Raw genomic sequence first — 21,458 nt, forward strand, 5'->3', positions numbered from 1 at the left:
AGCGGTTCTGGATTCGAGTTTAGGCTTGAATATTACTTTGGTGAAAAACCAAGGCATTAAAATTTGAAACTTAAATGGTTAAGTTTAAATATTTAGGTTAAAATATCAAACTAGCGTGACCTCGACGTGATTTGAACACGCAACCTTCCAATCTGGAGTCGGACGCTCTACCGTTGCGCCACGAACTCTTAACCGATCGGGATTAAATCAACGATATAGAGACGAGATTAAGCAGTATCGTTTCAAATACTTGCATGTTTGGTATACTGGAACCTGAGATTGCTAGCAAACGATGGGGATGTAGCTCAGTGGTAGAGCGCACGCTTTGCATGTGTGAGGCCCCGGGTTTAATCCCCGGCATCTCCAAATTTGTATCGTCTCTGTGGCGCAATGGATTAGCGCGCTGGACTTCTAATCCAGAGGTTCCAGGTTCGAGTCCCGGCAGGGAAGTTTATTTTGTAATAAAATTTAATCATGTTTAAAATTATAGTAATTGAGTTTTTGGGCTAGAAAGGTAAAAACTTGATTAAGCCCGACATAATTTGAATAAACAACTTTCCGCTATGTACTCGGATGCGCAACTATTTCCCATAAAATCTTTCCCCCAAACCGAAGAAAATCTACGAAGTCTGGACGAGTTTACACTATAAATTTACATAAGCAACACTTCAAAAACAAATTCAACTACTGAAACCATATAAAACTACGAAGCAAATTTTAAAATGAACACTGTGACTGAAGCGGGATTCGAACCCGCGCCTCCAATGGAGACTGCGACCTGAACGCAGCGCCTTAGACCACTCGGCCATTCTGCCGTTTGTGCCCAAGCGGGAAATTGTAACAGAAGGCTTAAGCATGAAAATTAAGACGTTATTTTATATTTTAAATCAGATGCAATCTAGGTTGTTTTTTCGAACAAATGGAATCCAGCCAAATTTCGAGCCTACATTTTGTATGTGTGAGGCCCCGGGTTGAATCCCTGGAATTCCGATGGAGACTGCGACTTGAACGCAGCGCCTTAGACCACTCGGCCATTCTGCCGTTTGTACCCAAGCGGGAAATTGTAACAGAAGGCTTAAGCATTAAAATTAAGACGTTATTTTATATTTTAAATCAGATGCAATCTAGGTTGTTTTTTCGAACAAATGGAATCCAGCCAGATTTCGAGCCTACATTTTATATGTGTGAGGCCCCGGGTTGAATCCCTGGAATTTCTTGTTTAGACGTCTGTTTGGCGCAATGAATTAGCTCCTGAACTTCTAATTCAGCGGTTCTGGATTCGAATTTATGCTTGAATATTACTTTGATAAAAAAAAACAAGCCATTAAAATTTGAAATTAAATGGTTAAGTTTAAATATTTAAGTTAAAATATAAAACTAGCGTAACAAGCCATTAAAATTTGAAATTAAATGGTTAAGTTTAAATATTTAAGTTAAAATATCAAACCAGCGTGACCTCGACGTGAACACGCAACCTTCCGATCTGGAGTCGGACGCGCTACCATTGCGCCACGAAGTCTTAACCGATCGGGATTAAATCAACGATATAGAGACGAGTTTAAGCAGTATCGTTTCAAATACTTGCATGTTTGGTATACTGGAACCTGAGATTGCTAGAAAGCGATGGGGATGTAGCTCAGTGGTAGAGCGCACGCTTTGCATGTGTGAGGTCCTGGGTTCAATCCCCGGCATCTCTAAATTTGTATCGTCGCTGTGGCGCAATGGATTAGCGCGCTGGACTTCTAATCCAGAGGTTCCAGGTTCGAGTCCCGGCAGGGATGTTTATTTTGTAATAAAATTTAATCATATTTAAAGTTATAGTAATTGAGTTTTTGGGCTAGAAAAGGTAAAAACTTGATTAAGCCCGATATAATTTGAATACACAACTTTCCGCTATGTACTCGGATGCGCAACTATTTCCCCATATAATCTTTCCCCCAAACCGAAGAAATCTACGAAGTCTGGACGAGTTTACACTATAAATTTACTTAAGCAACACTTCAAAAACCGAATTCAACTAATGAAACCATACAAAACTACGAAGCAAATTTTATAATGAACACTGTGACAGAAGCGGGATTCGAACCCGCGTCTCCAATGGAGACTGCGACCTGAACGCAGCGCCTTTGACCACTCGGCCATTCTGCCGTTTGTGCCCAAGCGGGAATTGTAACAGATTGCTTAAGGATGAAAATTAAGACGTTATTTTTTATTTTAAATCAGATGCAATCTAGGTTGTTTTTTCGAACAAATGGAATCCAGCCAGATTTTGAGCCTACATTTTGTATGTGTGAGGCCCCGGGTTGAATCCCTGAAATTTCTAGTTTAGACGTCTGTTTGGCGCAATGAATTAGCTCCTGAACTTCTAATTCAGCGGTTCTGGATTCGAATTTATGCTTGAATATTACTTTGATAAAAAAACATGCCATTAAAATTTGAAATTAAATGGTTAAGTTTAAATATTTAGGTTAAAATATAAAACTAGCGTAACAAGCCATTAAAATTTGAAATTAAATGGTTAAGTTTAAATATTTAAGTTAAAATATCAAACCAGCGTGACCTCGACGTGATTTGAACACGCAACCTTCCGATCTGGAGTCGGACGCGCTACCGTTGCGCCACGAAGTCTTAACCGATCGGGATTAAATCAACGATATAGAGACGAGATTAAGCAGTATCGTTTCAAATAGTTGCATGTTTGGTATACTGGAACCTGAGATTGCTAGCAAACGATGGGGATGTAGCTCAGTGGTAGAGCGCACGCTATGCATGTGTGAGGCCCCGGGTTCAATCCCCGGCATCTCCAAATTTGTATCGTCTCTGTGGCGCAATGGATTAGCGCGCTGGGCTTCTAATCCAGAGGTTCCGGGTTCGAGTCCCGCCAGGGATGTTTATTTTGTAATAAAATTTAATCATATTTAAAATTATAGTAATTGAGTTTTTGGTCTAGAAAAGGTAAAAACTTGATTAAGTCCGACATAATTTGAATACACAACTTTCCGCTCTGTACTCGGATGCGCAACTATTCCCCATAAAATCTTTCCCCCAAACCGAAGAAATCTACGAAGTCTGGACGAGTTTACACTATAAATTTACATAAGCAACACTTCAAAAACCAAATTCAACTAAAGAAACCATATATAACTACGAAGCAAATTTTAAAATGAACACTGTGACTGAAGTGGGATTCGAACCCGCGCCTCCAATGGAGACTGCGACCTGAACGCAGCGCCTTAGACCACTCGGCCATTCTGCCGTTTGTGCCCAAGCGGGAAATTGTAATAGAAGGCTTAAGCATGAAAATTAGGACGTTATTTTATATTTTATAAAGATGCAATCTAGGTTGTTTTTTTCGAACAAATGGAATCCAGCCAGATTTCGACCCTACATTTTGTATGTGTGAGGCCCCGGGTTGAATCCCTGGAATTTCTTGTTTAGACGTCTGTTTGGCGCAGTGAATTAGCTCCTGAACTTCTAATTCAGCGGTTCTGGATTCGAGTTTAGGCTTGAATATTACTTTGGTGAAAAACCAAGGCATTAAAATTTGAAACTTAAATGGTTAAGTTTAAATATTTAGGTTAAAATATCAAACTAGCGTGACCTCGACGTGATTTGAACACGCAACCTTCCAATCTGGAGTCGGACGCGCTACCGTTGCGCCACGAACTCTTAACCGATCGGGATTAAATCAACGATATAGAGACGAGATTAAGCAGTATCGTTTCAAATACTTGCATGTTTGGTATACTGGAACCTGAGATTGCTAGCAAACGATGGGGATGTAGCTCAGTGGTAGAGCGCACGCTTTGCATGTGTGAGGCCCCGGGTTTAATCCCCGGCATCTCCAAATTTGTATCGTCTCTGTGGCGCAATGGATTAGCGCGCTGGACTTCTAATCCAGAGGTTCCAGGTTCGAGTCCCGGCAGGGAAGTTTATTTTGTAATAAAATTTAATCATGTTTAAAATTATAGTAATTGAGTTTTTGGGCTAGAAAAGGTAAAAACTTGATTAAGCCCGACATAATTTGAATAAACAACTTTCCGCTATGTACTCGGATGCGCAACTATTTCCCCATAAAATCTTTCCCCCAAACCGAAGAAATCTACGAAGTCTGGACGAGTTTACACTATAAATTTACATAAGCAACACTTCAAAAACCAAATTCAACTACTGAAACCATATAAAACTACGAAGCAAATTTTAAAATGAACACTGTGACTGAAGCGGGATTCGAACCCGCGCCTCCAATGGAGACTGCGACCTGAACGCAGCGCCTTAGACCACTCGGCCATTCTGCCGTTTGTGCCCAAGCGGGAAATTGTAACAGAAGGCTTAAGCATGAAAATTAAGACGTTATTTTATATTTTAAATCAGATGCAATCTAGGTTGTTTTTTCGAACAAATGGAATCCAGCCAAATTTCGAGCCTACATTTTGTATGTGTGAGGCCCCGGGTTGAATCCCTGGAATTCCGATGGAGACTGCGACTTGAACGCAGCGCCTTAGACCACTCGGCCATTCTGCCGTTTGTACCCAAGCGGGAAATTGTAACAGAAGGCTTAAGCATTAAAATTAAGACGTTATTTTATATTTTAAATCAGATGCAATCTAGGTTGTTTTTTCGAACAAATGGAATCCAGCCAGATTTCGAGCCTACATTTTATATGTGTGAGGCCCCGGGTTGAATCCCTGGAATTTCTTGTTTAGACGTCTGTTTGGCGCAATGAATTAGCTCCTGAACTTCTAATTCAGCGGTTCTGGATTCGAACTTATGCTTGAATATTACTTTGATAAAAAAAACAAGCCATTAAAATTTGAAACTTAAAAATAGTTAAGTTTAAATATTTAGGTTAAATTATCAAACTAGCGTGACCTCGATGTGATTTGAACACGCAACCTTCCGAACTGGAGTCGGACGCGCTACCGTTGCGCCACGAAGTCTTAACCGTTCGGGATTAAATCAACGATATAGAGACGAGATTAAGCACTATCGTTTCAAATACTTGCATGTTTGGTATACTGGAACCTGAGATTGCTAGCAAACGATGGGGATGTAGCTCAGTGGTAGAGCGCACGCTTTGCATGTGTGAGGCCCCGGGTTCAATCCCCGGCATCTCCAAATTTGTATCGTCTCTGTGGCGCAATGGATTAGCGCGCTGGACTTCTAATCCATAGGTTCCGGGTTCGAGTCCCGGCAGGGATGTTTGTTTTGTAATAAAATTTAATCATATTTAAAGTTATAGTAATTGAGTTTTTGGGCTAGAAAAGGTAAAAACTTGATTAAGCCCGACATAATTTGAATACACAACTTTCCGCTCTGTACTCGGATGCGCAACTATTTCGCCATATAATCTTTCCACCAAAGCGAAGAAATCTACGAAGTCTGGACGAGTTTACACTATAAATTTAGCGCCTCCAATGGAGACTGCGACCTGAACGCAGCGCCTTAGACCACTCGGCCATTCTGCCGTTTGTGCCCAAGCGGGAAATTGTAACAGATTGCTTAAAGATGAAAATTAAGACGTTATTTTTTATTTTAAATCAGATGCAATCTAGGTTGCTTTTCCGAACAAATGGAATCCAGCCAGATTTCGCGCCTACATTTTGTATGTGTGAGGCCCCGGGTTGAATCCCTGAAATTTTTAGTTTAGACGTCTGTTTGGCGCAATGAATTAGCTCCTGAACTTCTAATTCAGCGGTTCTGGATTCGAATTTATGCTTGAATATTACTTTGATAAAAAAAAACAAGCCATTAAAATTTGAAATTAAATGGTTAAGTTTAAATATTTAAGTTAAAATATAAAACTAGCGTAACAAGCCATTAAAATTTGAAATTAAATGGTTAAGTTTAAATATTTAAGTTAAAATATCAAACCAGCGTGACCTCGACGTGAACACGCAACCTTCCGATCTGGAGTCGGACGCGCTACCGTTGCGCCACGAAGTCTTAACCGATCGGGATTAAATCAACGATATAGAGACGAGTTTAAGCAGTATCGTTTCAAATACTTGCATGTTTGGTATACTGGAACCTGAGATTGCTAGAAAGCGATGGGGATGTAGCTCAGTGGTAGAGCGCACGCTTTGCATGTGTGAGGTCCTGGGTTCAATCCCCGGCATCTCTAAATTTGTATCGTCGCTGTGGCGCAATGGATTAGCGCGCTGGACTTCTAATCCAGAGGTTCCAGGTTCGAGTCCCGGCAGGGATGTTTTTTTGTAATAAAATTTAATCATATTTAAAGTTATAGTAATTGAGTTTTTGGGCTAGAAAAGGTAAAAACTTGATTAAGCCCGATATAATTTGAATACACAACTTTCCGCTCTGTACTCGGATGCGCAACTATTTCCCCATATAATCTTTCCCCCAAACCGAAGAAATCTACGAAGTCTGGACGAGTTTACACTATAAATTTACTTAAGCAACACTTCAAAAACCGAATTCAACTAATGAAACCATACAAAACTACGAAGCAAATTTTATAATGAACACTGTGACAGAAGCGGGATTCGAACCCGCGTCTCCAATGGAGACTGCGACCTGAACGCAGCGCCTTTGACCACTCGGCCATTCTGCCGTTTGTGACCAAGCGGGAATTGTAACAGATTGCTTAAGGATGAAAATTAAGACGTTATTTTTTATTTTAAATCAGATGCAATCTAGGTTGTTTTTTCGAACAAATGGAATCCAGCCAGATTTTGAGCCTACATTTTGTATGTGTGAGGCCCCGGGTTGAATCCCTGAAATTTCTAGTTTAGACGTCTGTTTGGCGCAATGAATTAGCTCCTGAACTTCTAATTCAGCGGTTCTGGATTCGAATTTATGCTTGAATATTACTTTGATAAAAAAAACATGCCATTAAAATTTGAAATTAAATGGTTAAGTTTAAATATTTAGGTTAAAATATAAAACTAGCGTAACAAGCCATTAAAATTTGAAATTAAATGGTTAAGTTTAAATATTTAAGTTAAAATATCAAACCAGCGTGACCTCGACGTGATTTGAACACGCAACCTTCCGATCTGGAGTCGGACGCGCTACCGTTGCGCCACGAAGTCTTAACCGATCGGGATTAAATCAACGATATAGAGACGAGATTAAGCAGTATCGTTTCAAATAGTTGCATGTTTGGTATACTGGAACCTGAGATTGCTAGCAAACGATGGGGATGTAGCTCAGTGGTAGAGCGCACGCTATGCATGTGTGAGGCCCCGGGTTCAATCCCCGGCATCTCCAAATTTGTATCGTCTCTGTGGCGCAATGGATTAGCGCGCTGGGCTTCTAATCCAGAGGTTCCGGGTTCGAGTCCCGCCAGGGATGTTTATTTTGTAATAAAATTTAATCATATTTAAAATTATAGTAATTGAGTTTTTGGTCTAGAAAAGGTAAAAACTTGATTAAGCCCGACATAATTTGAATACACAACTTTCCGCTCTGTACTCGGATGCGCAACTATTTCCCCATAAAATCTTTCCCCCAAACCGAAGAAATCTACGAAGTCTGGACGAGTTTACACTATAAATTTACATAAGCAACACTTCAAAAACCAATTTCAACTAATGAAACCATACAAAAATACAAAGCAAATTTTAAAATGAACACTGTGACTGAAGCGGGATTCGGACCCGCGCCTCCAATGGAGACTGCGGCCTGAACGCAGCGCCTTAGACCACTCGGCCATTCTGCCGTTTGTGCCCTAGCGGGAAATTGTAACAGAAGGCTTAAGCATGAAAATTAAGACGTTGTTTTATATTTTAAATCAGATGCAATCTAGGTTGTTTTTTCGAACAAATGGAATCCAGCCAAATTTCGAGCCTACATTTTGTATGTGTGAGGCCCCGGGTTGAATCCCTGGAATTCCGATGGAGACTGCGACTTGAACGCAGCGCCTTAGACCACTCGGCCATTCTGCCGTTTGTACCCAAGCGGGAAATTGTAACAGAAGGCTTAAGCATGAAAATTAAGACGTTATTTTATATTTTAAATCAGATTCAATCTAGGTTGTTTTTTCGAACAAATGGAATCCAGCCAGATTTCGAGCCTACATTTTGTATGTGTGAGGCCCCGGGTTGAATCCCTGGAATTTCTTGTTTAGACGTCTGTTTGGCGCAGTGAATTAGCTCCTGAACTTCTAATTCAGCGGTTCTGGATTCGAGTTTATAGGCTTGAATATTACTTTGGTGAAAAAAAAGGCATTAAAATTTGAAACTTAAAAATGGTTAAGTTTAAATATTTAGGTTAAATTATCAAACTAGCGTGACCTCGACGTGATTTGAACACGCAACCTTCCGAACTGGAGTCGGACGCGCTACCGTTGCGCCACGAAGTCTTAACCGATCGGGATTAAATCAACGATATAGAGACGAGATTAAGCAGTATCGTTTCAAATACTTGCATGTTTGGTATACTGAAACCTGAGATTGCTAGCAAACGATGGGGATGTAGCTCAGTGGTAGAGCGCACGCTTTGCATGTGTGAGGCCCCGGGTTCAATCCCCGGCATCTCCAAATTTGTATCGTCTCTGTGGCGCAATGGATTAGCGCGCTGGACTTCTAATCCAGAGGTTGCGGATTCGAGTCCCGGCAGGGATGTTTGTTTTGTAATAAAATTTAATCATATTTAAAGTTATAGTAATTGAGTTTTTGGGCTAGAAAAGGTAAAAACTTGATTAAGCCCGACATAATTTGAATACACAACTTTCCGCTCTGTACTCGGATGCGCAACTATTTCGCCATATAATCTTTCCACCAAAGCGAAGAAATCTACGAAGTCTGGACGAGTTTACACTATAAATTTAGCGCCTCCAATGAAGACTGCGACCTGAACGCAGCGCCTTAGACCACTCGGCCTTTCTGCCGTTTGTGCCCAAGCGGGAAATTGTAACAGAATGCTTAAAGATGAAAATTAAGACGTTATTTTTTATTTTAAATCAGATGCAATCTAGGTTGTTTTTTCGAACAAATGGAATCCAGCCAGATTTCGAGCCTACATTTTGTATGTGTGAGGCCCCGGGTTGAATCCCTGAAATTTCTAGTTTAGACGTCTGTTTGGCGCAATGAATTAGCTCCTGAACTTCTAATTCAGCGGTGCTGGATTAGAATTTATGCTTGAATATTACTTTGATAAAAAAAAAACAAGCCATTAAAATTTGAAATTAAATGGTTAAGTTTAAATATTTACGTTAAAATATAAAACTAGCGTAACAAGCCATTAAAATTTGAAATTAAATGGTTAAGTTTAAATATTTAAGTTAAAATATCAAACCAGCGTGACCTCGACGTGATTTGAACACGCAACCTTCCGATCTGGAGTCGGACGCGCTACCGTTGCGCCACGAAATCTTAACCGATCGGGATTAAATCAACGATATAGAGACGAGTTTAAGCAGTATCGTTTCAAATACTTGCATGTTTGGTATACTGGAACCTGAGATTGCTAGAAAGCGATGGGGATGTAGCTCAGTGGTAGAGCGCACGCTTTGCATGTGTGAGGCCCTGGGTTCAATCCCCGGCATCTCCAAATTTGTATCGTCGCTGTGGCGCAATGGATTAGCGCGCTGGACTTCTAATCCAGAGGTTCCAGGTTCGAGTCCCGGCAGGGATGTTTATTTTGTAATAAAATTTAATCATATTTAAAGTTATAGTAATTGAGTTTTTGGGCTAGAAAAGGTAAATCTTGATTAAGCCCGACATAATTTGAATACACAACTTTCCGCTCTGTACTCGGATGCGCAACTATTTCCCCATAAAATCTTTCCCCCAAACCGAAGAAATCTACGAAGTCTGGACGAGTTTACACTATAAATTTACTTAAGCAACACTTCAAAAACCAAATTCAACTAATGAAACCATACAAATCTACGAAGCAAATTTTATAATGAACACTGTGACAGAAGCGGGATTCGAACCCGCGCCTCCAATGGAGACTGCGACCTGAACGCAGCGCCTTAGACCACTCGGCCATTCTGCCGTTTGTGCCCAAGCGGGAATTGTAACAGATTGCTTAAGGATGAAAATTAAGACGTTATTTTTTATTTTAAATCAGATGCAATCTAGGTTGTTTTTTCGAACAAATGGAATCCAGCCAGATTTCGACCCTACATTTTGTATGTGTGAGACCCCGGGTTGAATCCCTGGAATTTCTTGTTTAGACGTCTGTTTGGCGTAGTTAATTAGCTCCTGAACTTCTAATTCAGCGGTTCTGGATTCGAGTTTAGGCTTGAATATTACTTTGGTGAAAAACCAAGGCATTAAAATTTGAAACTTAAATGGTTAAGTTTAAATATTTAGGATAAAATATCAAACTAGCGTGACCTCGACGTGATTTGAACACGCAACCTTCCGATCTGGAGTCGGACGCGCTACCGTTGCGCCACGAAGTCTTAACCGATCGGGATTAAATCAACGATATAGAAACGAGATTAAGCAGTATCGTTTCAAATAGTTGCATGTTTGGTATACTGGAACCTGAGATTGCTAGCAAACGATGGGGATGTAGCTCAGTGGTAGAGCGCACGCTTTGCATGTGTGAGGCCCCGGGTTCAATCCCCGGCATCTCCAAATTTGTATCGTCTCTGTGGCGCAATGGATTAGCGCGCTGGGCTTCTAATCCAGAGGTTCCGGGTTCGAGTCCCGGCAGGGATGTTTATTTTGTAATAAAATTTAATCATATTTAAAATTATAGTAATTGAGTTTTTGGTCTAGAAAAGGTAAAAACTTGATTAAGCCCGACATAATTTGAATACACAACTTTCCGCTCTGTACTCGGATGCGCAACTATTTCCCCATAAAATCTTTCCCCCAAACCGAAGAAATCTACGAAGTCTGGACGAGTTTACACTATAAATTTACATAAGCAACACTTCAAAAACCAAATTCAACTAAAGAAACCATATAAAACTACGAAGCAAATTTTAAAATGAACACTGTGACTGAAGTGGGATCCGAACCCGCGCCTCCAATGGAGACTGCAACCTGAACGCAGCGCCTTAGACCACTCGGCCATTCTGCCGTTTGTGCCCAAGCGGGAAATTGTAATAGAAGGCTTAAGCATGAAAATTAAGACGTTATTTTATATTTTATAAAGATGCAATCTAGGTTGTTTTTTCGAACAAATGGAATCCAGCCAGATTTCGACCCTACATTTTGTATGTGTGAGACCCCGGGTTGAATCCCTGGAATTTCTTGTTTAGACGTCTGTTTGGCGTAGTGAATTAGCTCCTGAACTTCTAATTCAGCGGTTCTGGATTCGAGTTTAGGCTTGAATATTACTTTGGTGAAAAAAAACCAAGGCATTAAAATTTGAAACTTAAATGGTTAAGTTTAAATATTTAGGTTAAAATATCAAACTAGCGTGACCTCGACGTGATTTGAACACGCAACCTTCCGATCTGGAGTCGGACGCGCTACCGTTGCGCCACGAAGTCTTAACCGATCGGGATTAAATCAACGATATAGAGACGAGATTAAGCAGTATCGTTTCAAATACTTGCATGTTTGGTATACTGGAACCTGAGATTGCAAGAAAGCGATGGGGATGTAGCTCAGTGGTAGAGCGCACGCTTTGCATGTGTGAGGCCCCGGGTTCAATCCCTGGCATCTCCAAAGTTGTATCGTCTCTGTGGCGCAATGGATTAGCGCGCTGAACTTCTAATCCAGAGGTTGCGGGTTCGAGTCCCGACAGGCATGTTTACTTTGTAATAAAATTTAATCATATTTAAAATTGTAGTAATTGAGTTTTTGGGCTAGAAAAAGTAAAAAAACTTGATTAAGCCCGACATAATTTTAATACACAACTTTCCGCTCTGTACTCGGATGCGCAACTATTTCCCCATATAATCTTTCCCCCAAACCGAAGAAATCTACGAAGTCTGGACGAGTTTACACTATAAATTTACTTAAGCAACACTTCAAAAACCAAATTCAACTAATGAAACCATACAAAACTACGAAGCAAATTTTATAATGAACACTGTGACAGAAGCGGGATTCGAACCCGCGCCTCCAATGGAGACTGCGACCTGAACGTTGCGCCTTAGACCACTCGGCCATTCTGCCGTTTGTGCCCAAGCGGGAAATTGTAACAGATTGCTTAAAGATGAAAATTAAGGCGTTATTTTTTTTATTATAAATCAGATGCAATCTAGGTTGTTTTTTCGAACAAATGGAATCCAACCAGATTTCGAGCCTACATTTTGTATGTGTGAGGCCCCGGGTTGAATCCCTGGATTTTCTAGTTTAGACGTCTGTTTGGCGCAATGAATTAGCTCCTGAACTTCTAATTCAGCGGTTCTGGATTCGAACTTAGGCTTGAATATTACTTTGATAAAATACCAAGGCATTAAAATTTGAAATTAAATGGTTAAGTTTTAATATTTAAGTTAAAATATCAAACTAGCGTGACGTCGACGTGATTTGAACACGCAACCTTCCGATCTGGAGTCGGACGTGCTACCGTTGCGCCACGAAGTCTTAACCGATCGGGATTAAATCAACGATATAGAGACGAGATTAAGCAGTATCGTTTCAAATACTTGCATGTTTGGTATACTGGAACCTGAGATTGCTAGCAAACGATGGGGATGTAGCTCAGTGGTAGAGCGCACGCTTTGCATGTGTGAGGCCCCGGGTTCAATCCCCGGCATCTCCAAATTTGTATCGTCTCTGTGGCGCAATGGATTAGCGCGCTGGACTTCTAATCCAGAGGTTCCGGGTTCGAGTCCCGGCAGGGATGTTTATTTTGTAATAAAATTTAATCATATTTAAAGTTATAGTAATTGAGTTTTTGGACTAGAAAAGGTAAAAACTTGATTAAGCCCGACATAATTTGAATACACAACTTTCCGCTCTGTACTCGGATGCGCAACTATTTCCCCATATAATCTTTCCCCCAAACCGAAGAAATCTACGAAGTCTGGACGAGTTTACACTATAAATTTAGCGCCTCCAATGGAGACTGCGACCTGAACGCTGCGCCTTAGACCACTCGGCCATTCTGCCGTTTGTGCCCAAGCGGGAATTGTAAAAGATTGCTTAAGGATGAAAATTAAGACGTTATTTTTTATTTTAAATCAGATGCAATCTAGGTTGTTTTTTCAAACAAATGGAATCCAGCCAGATTTCGAGCCTTCATTTTGTATGTGTGAGGCCCCGGGTTGAATCCCTGGAATTACTAGTTTAGACGTCTGTTTGGCGCAGTGAATTAGCTCCTGAAATTCTAATTCAGCGGTTCTGAATTCGAATTTATGCTTGAATATTACTTTGATAAAAAAAAAACAAGCCATTAAAATTTGAAATTAAATGGTTAAATTTAAATATTTAGGTTAAAATATAAAACTAGCGTAACAAGCCATTAAAATTTGATATTAAATGGTTAAGTTTAAATATTTAAGTTAAAATATCATACCAGCGTGACCTCGACGTGATTTGAACACGCAACCTTTCGATCTGGAGTCGGACGCGCTACCGTTGCGACACGAAGTCTTAACCGATCGGGATTAAATCAACGATATAGAGACGAGTGTAAGCAGTATCGTTTCTAATACTTTCATGTTTGGTATACTGGAACCTGAGATTGCTAGAAAGCGATGGGGATGTAGCTCAGTGGTAGAGCGCACGCTTTGCATGTGTGAGGCCCCGGGTTAAATCCCCGGCATCTCCAAAGTTGTATCGTCTCTGTGGCGCAATGGATTAGCGCGCTGGACTTCTAATCCAGAGGTTCCGGGTTCGAGTCCCGGCAGGGATGTTTATTTTGTAATAAAATTTAATCATATTTAAAATTATAGTAATTGAGTTTTTGGGCTAGAAAAGGTAAAAACTTGATTAAGCCCGACATAATTTGAATACACAACTTTCCGCTCTGTACTCGGATGCGCAACTATTTCCCCATATAATCTTTCCCCCAAACCGAAGAAATCTACGAAGTCTGGACGACTTTACACTATAAATTTACTTAAGCAACACTTCAAAAACCAAATTCAACTAATGAAACCATACAAAACTACGAAGCAAATTTTATAATGAACACTGTGACAGAAGCGGGATTCGAACCCGCGCCTCCAATGGAGACTGCGACCTGAACGCAGCGCCATAGACCACTCGGCCATTCTGCCGTTTGTGCCCAAGCGGAAATTGTAACAGATTGCTTAAGGATGAAAATTAAGATGTTATTTTTTATTTTAAATCAGATGCAATCTAGGTTGTTTTTTCGAACAAATGGAATCCAGCCAGATTTCGAGCCTACATTTTGTATGTGTGAGGCCCTAGGTTGAATCCCTGGAATTTCTAGTTTAGACGTCTGTTTGGCGCAGTGAATTAGCTCCTGAACTTCTAATTCAGCGGTTCTGCATTCGAGTTTAGGCTTGAATATTACTTTGGTGAAAAACCAAGGCATTAAAATTTGAAACTTAAATGGTTAAGTTTAAATATTTAGGTTAAAATATAAAACTAGCGTGACCTCGAAGTGATTTGAACACGCAACCTTCCGATCTGGAGTCGGACGCGCTACCGTTGCGCCACGAAGTCTTAACCGATCGGGATTAAATCAACGATATAGAGACGAGATTAAGCAGTATCGTTTCAAATACTTGCATGTTTGGTATACTGGAACCTGAGATTGCTAGCAAACGATGGGGATGTAGCTCAGTGGTAGAGCGCACGCTTTGCATGTGTGAGGCCCCGGGTTCAATCCCCAGCATCTCCAAATTTGTATCGTCTCTGTGGCGCAATGGATTAGCGCGCTGGACTTCTAATCCAGAGGTTCCGGGTTCGAGTCCCGGCAGGGATGTTTGTTTTGTAATAAAATTTAATCATATTTAAAGTTATAGTAATTGAGTTTTTGGGCTAGAAAAGATAAAAACTTGATTAAGCCCGACATAATTTGAATACACAACTTTCCGCTCTGTACTCGGATGCGCAACTATTTCGCCATATAATCTTTCCACCAAAGCGAAGAAATCTACGAAGTCTGGACGAGTTTACACTATAAATTTAGCGCCTCCAATGGAGACTGCGACCTGAACGCAGCGCCTTAGACCACTCGGCCATTCTGCCGTTTGTGCCCAAGCGGGAATTGAAAAAGATTGCTTAAGGATGAAAATTAAGACGTTATTTTTTATTTTAAATCAGATGCAATCTAGGTTGTTTTTTCGAACAAATGGAATCCAGCCAGATTTCGAGCCTACATTTTGTATGTGTGAGGCCCCGGGTTGAATCCCTGAAATTTCTAGTTTAGACGTCTGTTTGGCGCAATGAATTAGCTCCTGAACTTCTAATTCAGCGGTTCTGGATTCGAACTTATGCTTGAATATTACTTTGATAAAAAAAACAAGCCATTAAAATTTGAAATTAAATGGTTAAGTTTAAATATTTAGGTTAAAATATAAAACTAGCGTAACAAGCCATTAAAATTTGAAATTAAATGGTTAAGTTTAACTATTTAAGTTAAAATATCAAACCAGCGTGACCTCGACGTGATTTGAACACGCAACCTTCCGATCTGGAGTCGGACGCGCTACCATTGCGCCACGAAGTCTTAACCGATCGGGATAAAATCAACGATATAGAGACGAGATTAAGCAGTATCGTTTCAAATACTTGCATGTTTGCTATACTGGAACCTGAGATTGCTAGCAAACGATGGGGATGTAGCTCAGTGGTAGAGCGCACGCTTTGCATGTGTGAGGCCCCGGGTTCAATCCCCGGCATCTCCAAATTTGTATCGTCTCTGTGGCGCAATGGATTAGCGCGCTGGACTTCTAATCCAGAGGTTCCAGGTTCGAGTCCCGGCAGGGATGTTTATTTTGTAATAAAATTTAATCATATTTAAAATTATAGTAATTGAGTTTTGGGGCTAGAAAAGGTAAAAACTTGATTAAGCCCGACATAATTTGAATACACAACTTTCCGCTCTGTACTCGGATGCGCAACTATTTCCCCATAAAATCTTTCCCCCAAACAAAGAAATCTACGAAGTCTGGACGAGTTTACACTATAAATTTACATAAGCAACACTTCAAAAACCAAATTCAACTAATGAAACCATACAAAACTACGAAGCAAATTTAAAAATGAACATTGTGACTGAAGCGGGATTCGAACCCGCGCCTCCAATGGTGACTGCGACCTGAACGCAGCGCCTTAGACCACTCGGCCATTCTGCCGTTTGTGCCCAAGCGGGAAATTGTAACAGCAGGCTTAAGCATGAAAATTAAGACGTTATTTTATATTTTAAATCAAATGCAATCTAGGTTGTTTTTTCGAACAAATGGAATCCAGCCAGATTTCGAGCCTACATTTTGTATGTGTGAGGCCCCGGGTTGAATCCCTGGAATTTATTGTTTAGACGTCTGTTTGGCGCAGTGAATTAGCTCCTGAACTTCTAATTCAGCGGTTCTGGATTCGAGTTTGGGCTTGAATATTACTTTGGTGAAAAACCAAGGCATTAAAATTTGAAACTTAAATGGTTAAGTTTAAATATTTAGGTTAAAATATCAAACTAGCGTGACCTCGACGTGATTTCAACACGCAACCTTCCGATCTGGAGTCGGACGCGCTACCGTTGCGCCACGAAGTCTTAACCGATCGGGATTAAATCAACGATATAGAGACGAGATTAAGCAGTATCGATTCAAATACTTGCATGTTTGGTATACTGGAACCTGAGATTGCTAGAAAGCGATGGGGATGTAGCTCAGTGGTAGAGCGCACGCTTTGCATGTGTGAGGCCTGTTTGGCGCAGTGAATTAGCTCCTGAACTTCTAATTCAGCGGTTCTGGATTCGAGTTTAGGCTTGAATATTACTTTGGTGAAAAACCAAGGCATTAAAATTTGAAACTTAAATGGTTAAGTTTAAATATTTAGGTTAAAATATAAAACTAGCGTGACCTCGAAGTGATTTGAACACGCAACCTTCCGATCTGGAGTCGGACGCGCTACCGTTGCGCCACGAAGTCTTAACCGATCGGGATTAAATCAACGATATAGAGACGAGATTAAGCAGTATCGTTTCAAATACTTGCATGTTTGGTATACTGGAACCTGAGATTGCTAGCAAACGATGGGGATGTAGCTCAGTGGTAGAGCGCACGCTTTGCATGTGTGAGGCCCCGGGTTCAATCCCCAGCATCTCCAAATTTGTATCGTCTCTGTGGCGCAATGGATTAGCGCGCTGGACTTCTAATCCAGAGGTTCCGGGTTCGAGTCCCGGCAGGGATGTTTGTTTTGTAATAAAATTTAATCATATTTAAAGTTATAGTAATTGAGTTTTTGGGCTAGAAAAGATAAAAACTTGATTAAGCCCGACTTAATTTGAATACACAACTTTCCGCTCTGTACTCGGATGCGCAACTATTTCGCCATATAATCTTTCCACCAAAGCGAAGAAATCTACGAAGTCTGGACGAGTTTACACTATAAATTTAGCGCCTCCAATGGAGACTGCGACCTGAACGCAGCGCCTTAGACCACTCGGCCATTCTGCCGTTTGTGCCCAAGCGGGAATTGTAAAAGATTGCTTAAGGATGAAAATTAAGACGTTATTTTTTATTTTAAATCAGATGCAATCTAGGTTGTTTTTTCGAACAAATGGAATCCAGCCAGATTTCGAGCCTACATTTTGTATGTGTGAGGCCCCGGGTTGAATCCCTGAAATTTCTAGTTTAGACGTCTGTTTGGCGCAATGAATTAGCTCCTGAACTTCTAATTCAGCGGTTCTGGATTCGAACTTATGCTTGAATATTACTTTGATAAAAAAAACAAGCCATTAAAATTTGAAATTAAATGGTTAAGTTTAAATATTTAAGTTAAAATATAAAACTAGCGTAACAAGCCATTAAAATTTGAAATTAAATGGTTAAGTTTAAATATTTAAGTTAAAATATCAAACCAGCGTGACCTCGACGTGATTTGAACACGCAAACTTCCGATCGGGACTAAATCAACGATATAGAGACGAGTTTAAGCAGTATCGTTTCAAATACTTGCATGTTTGCTATACTGGAACCTGAGATTGCTAGAAAGCGATGGGGATGTAGCACAGTGGTAGAGCGCACGCTTTGCATGTGTGAGGCCCCGGGTTCAATCCCCGGCATCTCCAAATTTGTATCGTCTCTGTGGCGCAATGGATTAGCGCGCTGGACTTCTAATCCAGAGGTTCCGGGTTCGAGTCCCGGCAGGGATGTTTATTTTGTAATAAAATTTAATCATATTTAAATTATAGTAATTGAGTTTTTGGGCTAGAAAAGGTAAAAACTTGATTAAGCCCGACATAATTTGAATACACAACTTTCCGCTCTGTACTCGGATGCGCAACTATTTCCCCATAAAATCTTTCCCCCAAACCGAAGAAATCTACGAAGTCTGGACGAGTTTACACTATAAATTTACATAAGCAACACTTCAAAAACCAAATTCAACTAATGAAACCATATAAAACTACGAAGCAAATTTTTAAAATGAACACTGTGACTGAAGTGGGATTCGAACCCGCGCCTCCAATGGAGACTGCGACCTGAACGCAGCGCCTTAGACCACTCGGCCATTCTGCCGTTTGTGCCCAAGCGGGAAATTGTAACAGAAGGCTTAAGCATGAAAATTAAGACGTTATTTTATATTTTAAATCAGATGCAATCTAGGTTGTTTTTTCGAACAAATGGAATCCAGCCAGATTTCGAGCCTACATTTTGTATGTGTGAGGCCCCGGTTTGAATCCCTGGAATTTATTGTTTAGACGTCTGTTTGGCGCAGTGAATTAGCTCCTGAACTTCTAATTCAGCGGTTCTGGATTCGAGTTTAGGCTTGAATATTACTTTGGTGAAAAACCAAGGCATTAAAATTTGAAACTTAAATGGTTAAGTTTAAATATTTAGGTTAAAATATCAAACTAGCGTGACCTCGACGTGATTTCAACACGCAACCTTCCGATCTGGAGTCGGACGCGCTACCGTTGCGCCACGAAGTCTTAACCGATCGGGATTAAATCAACGATATAGAGACGAGATTAAGCAGTATCGTTTCAAATACTTGCATGTTTGGTATAATGGAACCTGAGATTGCTAGCAAACGATGGGGATGTAGCTCAGTGGTAGAGCGCACGCTTTGCATGTGTGAGGCCCTGGGTTCAATCCCCGGCATCTCCAAATTTGTATCGGCTCTGTGGCTCTGTGGCGCTATGGATTAGCGCGCTGGACTTCTAATCCAGAGGTTCCGGGTTCGAGTCCCGGCAGGGATGTTTATTTTGTAATAAAATTTAATCATATTTAAAATTATAGTAATTGAGTTTTTCGGCTAGAAAAGGTAAAAACTTGATTAAGCCCGACATAATTTGAATACACAACTTTCCGCTTTGTACTCGGATGCGCAACTATTTCCCAATATAATCTTTCCCCCAAACCGAAGAAATCTACGAAGTCTTGACGAGTTTACACTATAAATTTACTTAAGCAACACTTCAAAAACCAAATTCAACTAATGAAACCATACAAAACAACGAAGCAAATTTTATAATGAACACTGTGACAGAAGCGGGATTCGAACCCGCGCCACCAATGGAGACTGCGACCTGAACGCAGCGCCTTAGACCACTGGGCCATTCTGCCGTTTGTGCCCAAGCGGGAATTGTAACAGATTGCTTAAGGATGAAAATTGAGACGTTATTTTTTATTTTAAATCAGATGCAATCTAGGTTGTTTTTTCGAACAAATGGAATCCAGCCAGATTTCGAGCCTACATTTTGTATGTGTGAGGCCCCGGGTTGAATCCCTGAAATTTCTAGTTTAGACGTCTGTTTGGCGCAATGAATTAGCTCCTGAACTTCTAATTCAGCGGTTCTGGATTCGAATTTATGCTTGAATATTACTTTGATAAAAAAAACAAGCCATTAAAATTTGAAATTAAATGGTTAAGTTTAAATATTTAGGTTAAAATATAAAACTAGCGTAACAAGCCATTAAAATTTGAAATTAAATGGTTAAGTTTAAATATTTAAGTTTAAATATCAAACCAGCGTGACCTCGACGTGATTTGAACTCGCAACCTTCCGATCTGGAGTCGGACGCGCTACCGTTGCGCCACGAAGTCTTAACCGATCGGGATTAAATCAACGATATAGAGACGAGATTAAGCAGTATCGTTTCAAATACTTGCATGTTTGGTATACTGGAACCTGAGATTGCTAGCAAACGATGGGGATGTAGCTCAGTGGTAGAGCGCACGCTTTGCATGTGTGAGGCCCTGGGTTCAATCCCCGGCATCTCCAAATTTGTATCGTCTCTGTGGCGCAATGGATTAGCGCGCTGGACTTCTAATCCAGAGGTTCCGGATTCGAGTCCCGGCAGGGATGTTTATTTTGTATTTCGAGCCCACATTTTGTATGTCAGATTTCGAGCCCACATTTTGTATGTGTGAGGCCCCGGGTTGAATCCCTGGAATTTATTGTTTAGACGTCTGTTTGGCGCAGTGAATTAGCTCCTGAACTTCTGTGAGGTGTGAGGCCCCGGGTTCAATCCCCGGCATCTCCAAATTTGTATCGTCTCTGTGGCGCAATGGATTAGCTCGCTGGACTTCTAATTCAGAGGTTCCGGGTTCGAGTCCCGGCAGGGATGTTTGTTTTGTAATAAAATTTAATCATATTTAAAGTTATAGTAATTGAGTTTTTGGGCTAGAAAAGGTAAAAACTTGATTAAGCCCGACATAATTTGAATACACAACTTTCCGCTCTGTACTCGGATGCGCAACTATTTCCCCATATAATCTTTCCCCCAAACCGAAGAAATCTACGAAGTCTGGACGAGTTTACACTATAAATTTACTTAAGCAACACTTTAAAAACCAAATTCAACTAATGAAACCATACAAAACTACGAAGCAAATTTTATAATGAACACTGTGACAGAAGCGGGATTCGAACCCGCGCCTCCAATGGAGACTGCGACCTGAACGCAGCGCCTTAGACCACTCGGCCATTCTGCCGTTTGTGCCCAAGCGGGATTTGTAACAGATTGCTTAAGGATGAAAATTAAGACGTTATTTTTTATTTTAAATCAGATGCAATCTAGGTTGTTTTTTCGAACAAATGGAATCCAGCCAGATTTCGAGCCTACATTTTGTATGTGTGAGGCCCCGGGTTGAATCCCTGAAATTTCTAGTTTAGACGTCTGTTTGGCGCAATGAATTAGCTCCTGAACTTCTAATTCAGCGGTTCTGGATTCGAATTTATGCTTGAATATTACTTTGATAAAAAAAACAAGCCATTAAAATTTGAAATTAAATGGTTAAGTTTAAATATTTAAGTTAGAATATAAAACTAGCGTAACAAGCCATTAAAATTTGAAATTAAATGGTTAAGTTTTAATATTTAAGTTAAAATATCAAACCAGGGTGACCTCGACGTGATTTGAACACGCAACCTTCCGATCTGGAGTCGGACGCGCTACCGTTGCGCCACGAAGTCTTAACCGATCGGGA

General features: G+C 40.5%; 48 non-coding genes across 48 annotated transcripts; 27 read left to right on the forward strand and 21 right to left on the reverse strand.

The window, feature by feature from the left end:
- Positions 1–294: 294 nt before the first annotated feature.
- Positions 295–366, forward strand: Trnaa-ugc (transfer RNA alanine (anticodon UGC)). The gene has a single exon. It is a non-coding gene; the product is annotated as a tRNA-Ala (tRNA).
- A 366-nt stretch (positions 367–732) lies between these two features.
- On the reverse strand, positions 733–815 carry Trnal-cag (transfer RNA leucine (anticodon CAG)). The gene has a single exon. It is a non-coding gene; the product is annotated as a tRNA-Leu (tRNA).
- An 810-nt stretch (positions 816–1,625) lies between these two features.
- Positions 1,626–1,697, forward strand: Trnaa-ugc (transfer RNA alanine (anticodon UGC)). The gene has a single exon. It is a non-coding gene; the product is annotated as a tRNA-Ala (tRNA).
- A 368-nt stretch (positions 1,698–2,065) lies between these two features.
- Positions 2,066–2,148, reverse strand: Trnal-cag (transfer RNA leucine (anticodon CAG)). Its single transcript has one exon. It is a non-coding gene; the product is annotated as a tRNA-Leu (tRNA).
- A 408-nt stretch (positions 2,149–2,556) lies between these two features.
- Positions 2,557–2,628, reverse strand: Trnaw-cca (transfer RNA tryptophan (anticodon CCA)). Its single transcript has one exon. It is a non-coding gene; the product is annotated as a tRNA-Trp (tRNA).
- Positions 2,629–2,734: 106 nt separating this feature from the next.
- On the forward strand, positions 2,735–2,806 carry Trnaa-ugc (transfer RNA alanine (anticodon UGC)). Its single transcript has one exon. It is a non-coding gene; the product is annotated as a tRNA-Ala (tRNA).
- A 367-nt stretch (positions 2,807–3,173) lies between these two features.
- Trnal-cag (transfer RNA leucine (anticodon CAG)) lies at positions 3,174–3,256 on the reverse strand. The gene has a single exon. It is a non-coding gene; the product is annotated as a tRNA-Leu (tRNA).
- A 519-nt stretch (positions 3,257–3,775) lies between these two features.
- Positions 3,776–3,847, forward strand: Trnaa-ugc (transfer RNA alanine (anticodon UGC)). The gene has a single exon. It is a non-coding gene; the product is annotated as a tRNA-Ala (tRNA).
- Positions 3,848–4,215: 368 nt separating this feature from the next.
- Positions 4,216–4,298, reverse strand: Trnal-cag (transfer RNA leucine (anticodon CAG)). The gene has a single exon. It is a non-coding gene; the product is annotated as a tRNA-Leu (tRNA).
- A 748-nt stretch (positions 4,299–5,046) lies between these two features.
- On the forward strand, positions 5,047–5,118 carry Trnaa-ugc (transfer RNA alanine (anticodon UGC)). Its single transcript has one exon. It is a non-coding gene; the product is annotated as a tRNA-Ala (tRNA).
- Positions 5,119–5,128: 10 nt separating this feature from the next.
- Trnar-ucu (transfer RNA arginine (anticodon UCU)) lies at positions 5,129–5,202 on the forward strand. Its single transcript has one exon. It is a non-coding gene; the product is annotated as a tRNA-Arg (tRNA).
- An 850-nt stretch (positions 5,203–6,052) lies between these two features.
- Trnaa-ugc (transfer RNA alanine (anticodon UGC)) lies at positions 6,053–6,124 on the forward strand. Its single transcript has one exon. It is a non-coding gene; the product is annotated as a tRNA-Ala (tRNA).
- A 367-nt stretch (positions 6,125–6,491) lies between these two features.
- Positions 6,492–6,574, reverse strand: Trnal-cag (transfer RNA leucine (anticodon CAG)). The gene has a single exon. It is a non-coding gene; the product is annotated as a tRNA-Leu (tRNA).
- A 409-nt stretch (positions 6,575–6,983) lies between these two features.
- On the reverse strand, positions 6,984–7,055 carry Trnaw-cca (transfer RNA tryptophan (anticodon CCA)). The gene has a single exon. It is a non-coding gene; the product is annotated as a tRNA-Trp (tRNA).
- Positions 7,056–7,161: 106 nt separating this feature from the next.
- Positions 7,162–7,233, forward strand: Trnaa-ugc (transfer RNA alanine (anticodon UGC)). The gene has a single exon. It is a non-coding gene; the product is annotated as a tRNA-Ala (tRNA).
- Positions 7,234–7,601: 368 nt separating this feature from the next.
- On the reverse strand, positions 7,602–7,684 carry Trnal-cag (transfer RNA leucine (anticodon CAG)). The gene has a single exon. It is a non-coding gene; the product is annotated as a tRNA-Leu (tRNA).
- Positions 7,685–8,254: 570 nt separating this feature from the next.
- On the reverse strand, positions 8,255–8,326 carry Trnaw-cca (transfer RNA tryptophan (anticodon CCA)). Its single transcript has one exon. It is a non-coding gene; the product is annotated as a tRNA-Trp (tRNA).
- A 106-nt stretch (positions 8,327–8,432) lies between these two features.
- Trnaa-ugc (transfer RNA alanine (anticodon UGC)) lies at positions 8,433–8,504 on the forward strand. Its single transcript has one exon. It is a non-coding gene; the product is annotated as a tRNA-Ala (tRNA).
- A 762-nt stretch (positions 8,505–9,266) lies between these two features.
- Positions 9,267–9,338, reverse strand: Trnaw-cca (transfer RNA tryptophan (anticodon CCA)). The gene has a single exon. It is a non-coding gene; the product is annotated as a tRNA-Trp (tRNA).
- Positions 9,339–9,444: 106 nt separating this feature from the next.
- On the forward strand, positions 9,445–9,516 carry Trnaa-ugc (transfer RNA alanine (anticodon UGC)). Its single transcript has one exon. It is a non-coding gene; the product is annotated as a tRNA-Ala (tRNA).
- A 367-nt stretch (positions 9,517–9,883) lies between these two features.
- Positions 9,884–9,966, reverse strand: Trnal-cag (transfer RNA leucine (anticodon CAG)). Its single transcript has one exon. It is a non-coding gene; the product is annotated as a tRNA-Leu (tRNA).
- A 340-nt stretch (positions 9,967–10,306) lies between these two features.
- Positions 10,307–10,378, reverse strand: Trnaw-cca (transfer RNA tryptophan (anticodon CCA)). The gene has a single exon. It is a non-coding gene; the product is annotated as a tRNA-Trp (tRNA).
- A 106-nt stretch (positions 10,379–10,484) lies between these two features.
- On the forward strand, positions 10,485–10,556 carry Trnaa-ugc (transfer RNA alanine (anticodon UGC)). Its single transcript has one exon. It is a non-coding gene; the product is annotated as a tRNA-Ala (tRNA).
- Positions 10,557–10,566: 10 nt separating this feature from the next.
- On the forward strand, positions 10,567–10,640 carry Trnar-ucu (transfer RNA arginine (anticodon UCU)). Its single transcript has one exon. It is a non-coding gene; the product is annotated as a tRNA-Arg (tRNA).
- A 710-nt stretch (positions 10,641–11,350) lies between these two features.
- Trnaw-cca (transfer RNA tryptophan (anticodon CCA)) lies at positions 11,351–11,422 on the reverse strand. The gene has a single exon. It is a non-coding gene; the product is annotated as a tRNA-Trp (tRNA).
- Positions 11,423–11,528: 106 nt separating this feature from the next.
- Trnaa-ugc (transfer RNA alanine (anticodon UGC)) lies at positions 11,529–11,600 on the forward strand. Its single transcript has one exon. It is a non-coding gene; the product is annotated as a tRNA-Ala (tRNA).
- A 370-nt stretch (positions 11,601–11,970) lies between these two features.
- On the reverse strand, positions 11,971–12,053 carry Trnal-cag (transfer RNA leucine (anticodon CAG)). The gene has a single exon. It is a non-coding gene; the product is annotated as a tRNA-Leu (tRNA).
- A 520-nt stretch (positions 12,054–12,573) lies between these two features.
- Trnaa-ugc (transfer RNA alanine (anticodon UGC)) lies at positions 12,574–12,645 on the forward strand. Its single transcript has one exon. It is a non-coding gene; the product is annotated as a tRNA-Ala (tRNA).
- Positions 12,646–12,655: 10 nt separating this feature from the next.
- Positions 12,656–12,729, forward strand: Trnar-ucu (transfer RNA arginine (anticodon UCU)). Its single transcript has one exon. It is a non-coding gene; the product is annotated as a tRNA-Arg (tRNA).
- Positions 12,730–13,584: 855 nt separating this feature from the next.
- On the forward strand, positions 13,585–13,656 carry Trnaa-ugc (transfer RNA alanine (anticodon UGC)). The gene has a single exon. It is a non-coding gene; the product is annotated as a tRNA-Ala (tRNA).
- A 10-nt stretch (positions 13,657–13,666) lies between these two features.
- Trnar-ucu (transfer RNA arginine (anticodon UCU)) lies at positions 13,667–13,740 on the forward strand. Its single transcript has one exon. It is a non-coding gene; the product is annotated as a tRNA-Arg (tRNA).
- A 284-nt stretch (positions 13,741–14,024) lies between these two features.
- Positions 14,025–14,107, reverse strand: Trnal-cag (transfer RNA leucine (anticodon CAG)). The gene has a single exon. It is a non-coding gene; the product is annotated as a tRNA-Leu (tRNA).
- Positions 14,108–14,625: 518 nt separating this feature from the next.
- Positions 14,626–14,697, forward strand: Trnaa-ugc (transfer RNA alanine (anticodon UGC)). Its single transcript has one exon. It is a non-coding gene; the product is annotated as a tRNA-Ala (tRNA).
- A 10-nt stretch (positions 14,698–14,707) lies between these two features.
- On the forward strand, positions 14,708–14,781 carry Trnar-ucu (transfer RNA arginine (anticodon UCU)). Its single transcript has one exon. It is a non-coding gene; the product is annotated as a tRNA-Arg (tRNA).
- A 675-nt stretch (positions 14,782–15,456) lies between these two features.
- On the reverse strand, positions 15,457–15,528 carry Trnaw-cca (transfer RNA tryptophan (anticodon CCA)). Its single transcript has one exon. It is a non-coding gene; the product is annotated as a tRNA-Trp (tRNA).
- Positions 15,529–15,634: 106 nt separating this feature from the next.
- Positions 15,635–15,706, forward strand: Trnaa-ugc (transfer RNA alanine (anticodon UGC)). Its single transcript has one exon. It is a non-coding gene; the product is annotated as a tRNA-Ala (tRNA).
- A 10-nt stretch (positions 15,707–15,716) lies between these two features.
- Trnar-ucu (transfer RNA arginine (anticodon UCU)) lies at positions 15,717–15,790 on the forward strand. Its single transcript has one exon. It is a non-coding gene; the product is annotated as a tRNA-Arg (tRNA).
- Positions 15,791–16,073: 283 nt separating this feature from the next.
- Trnal-cag (transfer RNA leucine (anticodon CAG)) lies at positions 16,074–16,156 on the reverse strand. The gene has a single exon. It is a non-coding gene; the product is annotated as a tRNA-Leu (tRNA).
- Positions 16,157–17,054: 898 nt separating this feature from the next.
- Trnaa-ugc (transfer RNA alanine (anticodon UGC)) lies at positions 17,055–17,126 on the forward strand. Its single transcript has one exon. It is a non-coding gene; the product is annotated as a tRNA-Ala (tRNA).
- Positions 17,127–17,136: 10 nt separating this feature from the next.
- Positions 17,137–17,210, forward strand: Trnar-ucu (transfer RNA arginine (anticodon UCU)). Its single transcript has one exon. It is a non-coding gene; the product is annotated as a tRNA-Arg (tRNA).
- Positions 17,211–18,100: 890 nt separating this feature from the next.
- Positions 18,101–18,174, forward strand: Trnar-ucu (transfer RNA arginine (anticodon UCU)). The gene has a single exon. It is a non-coding gene; the product is annotated as a tRNA-Arg (tRNA).
- Positions 18,175–18,458: 284 nt separating this feature from the next.
- Trnal-cag (transfer RNA leucine (anticodon CAG)) lies at positions 18,459–18,541 on the reverse strand. Its single transcript has one exon. It is a non-coding gene; the product is annotated as a tRNA-Leu (tRNA).
- A 519-nt stretch (positions 18,542–19,060) lies between these two features.
- On the forward strand, positions 19,061–19,132 carry Trnaa-ugc (transfer RNA alanine (anticodon UGC)). The gene has a single exon. It is a non-coding gene; the product is annotated as a tRNA-Ala (tRNA).
- Positions 19,133–19,508: 376 nt separating this feature from the next.
- Trnal-cag (transfer RNA leucine (anticodon CAG)) lies at positions 19,509–19,591 on the reverse strand. The gene has a single exon. It is a non-coding gene; the product is annotated as a tRNA-Leu (tRNA).
- A 587-nt stretch (positions 19,592–20,178) lies between these two features.
- Positions 20,179–20,250, forward strand: Trnaa-ugc (transfer RNA alanine (anticodon UGC)). The gene has a single exon. It is a non-coding gene; the product is annotated as a tRNA-Ala (tRNA).
- A 10-nt stretch (positions 20,251–20,260) lies between these two features.
- On the forward strand, positions 20,261–20,334 carry Trnar-ucu (transfer RNA arginine (anticodon UCU)). Its single transcript has one exon. It is a non-coding gene; the product is annotated as a tRNA-Arg (tRNA).
- Positions 20,335–20,880: 546 nt separating this feature from the next.
- Trnal-cag (transfer RNA leucine (anticodon CAG)) lies at positions 20,881–20,963 on the reverse strand. The gene has a single exon. It is a non-coding gene; the product is annotated as a tRNA-Leu (tRNA).
- A 409-nt stretch (positions 20,964–21,372) lies between these two features.
- Positions 21,373–21,444, reverse strand: Trnaw-cca (transfer RNA tryptophan (anticodon CCA)). The gene has a single exon. It is a non-coding gene; the product is annotated as a tRNA-Trp (tRNA).
- Positions 21,445–21,458: the final 14 nt, after the last annotated feature.

The sequence above is a fragment of the Ciona robusta genome, chromosome 1 (assembly GCF_009617815.1).
Source record: "Ciona robusta chromosome 1, ASM961781v2".
NCBI classification, from domain to species: Eukaryota; Metazoa; Chordata; class Ascidiacea; order Phlebobranchia; family Cionidae; genus Ciona; species Ciona robusta.